The sequence below is a fragment of the Cydia amplana genome, chromosome 9 (genome assembly GCF_948474715.1).
Source record: "Cydia amplana chromosome 9, ilCydAmpl1.1, whole genome shotgun sequence".
Lineage (NCBI taxonomy): Eukaryota > Metazoa > Arthropoda > Insecta > Lepidoptera > Tortricidae > Cydia > Cydia amplana.
In genome coordinates, this window is record NC_086077.1 from 13693524 (window position 1) to 13698402 (window position 4879).

The window sequence follows — 4879 nt, forward strand, 5'->3', positions numbered from 1 at the left end:
ACATCATCATCAGGTACTAGTTTTTATGAAAGCGACTGCCATCTGACCTTCCAACCCACAGAGGGTAAACTAGGCTCTTATTAGGATTAGTCCGGTTTTCTCACGATGTTTTCCTTCACCGAAAAGCGACTGATAAATATCAAATGATATTTCTTACATAAGTTCCGAAAAACTCATTCGCGATCTCCGAATTGCAATTCGCACGCTCTTACCGCTAGGCTACCAGTGGTTCCTAGGCCTTCAGCGATTTTTTTGAAGTATGTATACACAAAAAATTATTTAAAAATGTAACATTTAAGGTAGGTACATTGTAATTAAAATAAGGTAAGGCACATTCGATGCGTGAAAAACAAGTTCTTTTGTCTAATTATAATCGATCGGCAATCACGCGAGCGCATAAATCGAAAAATATTTTTTTTTTCACTCCCTAAAACTCCCTTAACCTAATAACAGTAAAACAAAAAATAAAAGATATAGGGTTACCAACCAGCCAAAGAATTATAAGTAGATATATGCACTTATCCCAACGCACCTCACGTTCTACTCTGCACGGGGTTCATTGCCGCTCCTACCGCCGTAAGTAACTATCAACACCTACATTATATTTTTTATTTTCATTTTATTAATTTAATAGCGAAACAAAAGGCATACCACATAAAAGTAAATCGGTAAAGATATTAGGGGTACATTAGCCAACACTGTTTCCATATATTTTCAAATTTTATTTTGTCCGCCTTATTGAAATTTTGCACCCTGCCGGAACGTTATTTATTTAAATTCTCATTGAATTGATTTTGCGCTTTATGAAAAGTCGTATAAAAATTTTACATCTGACTTAATGACATCTGGTTTTATTCGGTTTAACTTTAGAAAACGCGTATCTCGACAAAGCCATAACGTAGAAAATTGTCAACAACCAAATGAATTATTAGAATTTAAATACGACACGTGTGACATGAACAGACAAGGAAAGCAATATTAAATGTATTGTTTCTCTTTCTTCTTTCAATGGAACGCTTTTCCTAAAAGGAGGCCACTAAACTCAAAACGCTATCTTAAAAAAAACTTGATGGGTCAATGACTTGTCCCAGTAAAGTGAGGTAGTGTGCGTGAAGTGCGCTTGTGTGTGAAATGGGGTAAATTGACAGAATCTGAAAATTTACCCACCTCTACCGTCACCTTAAGCAAACTAGCAAACCTATTGTAATTAAACAATAGATTTAAATTCATGCGCACTGAACAGTGCTTAGACATACGAAGGGTTAAGCTTAGAATAAATTTAAATGTTACTTTAAATACTAAATTTAAATTACTGTCTTGGGTGAGACTTGAACTCACGGCCTCTGGATCAATACTCCAGCGCTCTGCCGTCTGAGCCACCAAGATCTCATCCATAGCCAGCAAATCTTTCCACCATATGGGTCAAGGGGACCCGAGCGACATCTACCGTAAGAGCGTTACACTTGTTTAACGGCTACCGGAGTTCCAAGTCATATTGTAAATTCATCAGTTACGATGAGCTATACCCATACTATTTTTTAATTTTAACAAGCAGAAACGTCTGCGATCGATGCTATTAAGCTTTTTCCACTTTTAAGTTTATTCTAAGCTTAACGATTAATTCAATATCATATCAATGATTGTTCATGTTGATATAATATTGAAGATGTGTAATTTATTTCTTAGCTTACATAAAATACACACAAGTCTGCTGAAATTTTGGCAGAAGGTACTTATTTAAAGCGAAAAATGCACAAGTTACAAAAGAGTCTATTTTGTTATTTTAATTTCAATTCTCGCCAATTGATCTATTTAATGTGTTCACAGGAGTGAAAATAATCACACACTCCCTCTGTTTTTTCCATATTACTGCAATTGCTATCGAGCTTTACTCTATACACTAATACGTATCAGTGGACGAGAAACACTAACGAAAAGATCGAGGCAGTAAAAGAAAAAATAAGTACGTAATAAATAAATGAGGTCACAAGGTCACCCTAAGGGTTGTTAACAACGGGAAACAATATGCAAGAAATTGACGTTGACTACACAGACGAAGACGCAAGGACGAGTATACAGGAACCAAATACATACCTAGATGAAAGATAATAAAAACAAGCAACAACGGTTGCACTCCGGGAGTGCCGATAGAAGTGAAAACTCACCTCACTATGTTACCGACGCCCGGTAACACGATACATACGTTTAGTGGAGGTATTCTATTTATTTATTATATATTATTATCATTCTCAAATAAGATCACACTTTTTTATTGACATGTTTATATACATACTGCCATGACAACGTCAAATTATTTGAACATAGGCAAAGAGTCTTGAAAAGGAGTACGCAACATAAATGTCAAATAACATTGAGTTTTTCTTTATTGATTTAAATGCCATTTAAATTATGAGTGGCCACCTTACGGGGCTTACGGTCACGTGATCGCCTTACGCTGTCTCGAGTTTATCATTTTTTCCCCATCTCAAAAAGTGCCCAGCGAAAGAAGTTTAAAGAAGTTTTCACTTCAAAAATCCATAAAAAAAATTACTCTTCGAGGCAGTTGTGACGCTGCAGCAACAGGCGCAGGCAGGTAATAAATAGAGACAGATATTTTTCATACTAAATACGCGATTGAAAGAGACAGATACTGTCATTATCAAGCTGTCATGTAGACAAGACGACCATCATATTAGCATAAGCCGTACATTTGATTCCCAATTAATTAAGCTCTTGTATAATATTCGTAATTAAATACAACACGTGCAGTATAATTGCCGATTCAGAAGCTTAGCCGAGATTATAGGATTATTGTTATAACTATTAGTAATCTCACGTTGACACGTGTTCCAGAAGGTTAACCTATAATACTAATTGATTGTAGCGTTCCTATTCAAATGTATAATTATACATTTGAATAGGAACACTACAATTAATTAGTAGCGTTATAACATAACATAATTTATGTTACAGGATCTGGAGATGATTAAATACATAAAGTTTAAACCCAAATTTTAATATAAATGTGTTGAGAACTGACTACCACTATTTGTAAAATGTTTGTTAATTGTAACTTATAAATAGGTAAGTATTACATTTAGTCCTTGTTTTACGGTATAATACTTATTCCTTTTTCTTTACAGTTTTAAAGAACCGTATATTTTTGATATGCACAGTTATGTAGATTTCCTTAAAAATCATATTAATACCGTTTTTTGTCTTCATGAAAAAAGTACCTACATATTTCGACAATTTGAATATTAGACATGTTTTTGTTTACCCTACTCAACAAAAACAAACAGATCAGAGTGATCTATCAAGTAATTAAGAGCTCGCCCATAGTCTACCCTCATTCCTTGGAATTGGCCCTATTTGTAAAACAATTTATTTTCTTATTTACTCGTGGAACTATAAATATAAACGATAAGAAATGGATATGGGTTTCGCGAAAATAGGAAAAGTTTGGTTGTAACATGGCCGTCATGGTCTTACGAGTATGAATCAACGTAATTCTGTTTCAATGTCGATTAGGGCACAAAATCATATAGGTAGGTACCTATATATGATGGATGATCGCGGATTTTTACCATGATTCGCGTTTTTTTTATGAACGAGCGAGCCTTAGTGAATAGTGGGTGGCAGAATAGAAACCCGCTGTTATTTTAAGCGCGAAGAATCAATATGATATTTAGGTTTCCCATTTTAGGATTTTTAGGACATAAATGTGGCAGACTCTACAGCGCGCAAAGGAGCGTACGTGAATATCAAGAACCAGTTCAGATTATTAGCGTGAGCGTCAGTGTCAAGTTTAAATATATTTTCGATTTTAATTACCTACACTATGACAGACAGTCCAACGCCCAATAAATACGTCGTATCTTATGTTATACCTTTAAACGAGAAATTCTTGTATATTTATTTATTTATTTATTTATATACATATATTTCGGGGAACTCGGAAACGGCTATAACGATTTCGATGAAATTTATATGGTGGTATTTATATGGTTCGGGGGCGAAAAAACGATCTAGGTCTTCTCTCTGAGAAAACGCGCATTTTTGAGTTTTTTAATATATTCCGAGCAAAGCTCGGTCTCCCAGATATTGGTCCATAAACTCCCCTTTATTATTTCTGCAAAAAATATAAATACTCCAGGCTTCAGCGTTTTTTAATCACCTATTGAAGAAACCACACATTAAAATTCATTAACGGACAATTCTCGGAAACCGAACAAGTAACCAGTTGGCCAATCACCCGGCTCTCGGCCATGTGTGGCCACGACGTACGTTTAACGAGCGTTTTATGGCTGACTGGAGCCGTGCTGACTAAACGGCTTCGGTTAAACTCCAAATTAGTTCTTGATTACCATTCAAATATAGAACTAAGTTTCATGTGGTTAGGGAATATTTTTAAGCGTGCTGGAAAGTCGTGAGGACAAATTTGCGGCTGTATCAATTTTAATGGCAAACAGTTATTTTTATTGGAGGTTATTGGCAGTTTTAAAACTTAACTTCCGTTACTATGCCGGAAACTGGCGGCGAATACATATGTATGGGTGTAATATTCCGTTCAAATCTGTTCTTTAGTAAGTTCAGTCTAACAGGTTAATGTAAACACAATTTTGAATGAATAACATCACTTTTTGACACTATTTAATAACCTACTTACGCTTTTTTTAGTAACAAAACTTTATAAAGATGCATTTCAAGCGTTAACTTTAAGAACAATTAGCATTTAGGTCTGTCTGTGTTTTTGCTGCACATCGTACTGTAGGCTTTCGCAGTTCATAACGAATAGCAGTTAATAACGAAGTTAGCTCTGGGCCAGCGGTTCAGTTCGGACGGGTGCACTGAATAATTAGGCGCTACCTTTATTGCG

General features: G+C 35.2%; 1 non-coding gene across 1 annotated transcript; it reads right to left on the bottom strand.

Moving 5' to 3' along the window:
* Nucleotides 1–1313: 1313 nt before the first annotated feature.
* On the bottom strand, nucleotides 1314–1386 carry Trnan-auu (transfer RNA asparagine (anticodon AUU)). Its single transcript has one exon. It is a non-coding gene; the product is annotated as a tRNA-Asn (tRNA).
* Between the last annotated feature and the right edge of the window lie 3493 nt (nucleotides 1387–4879).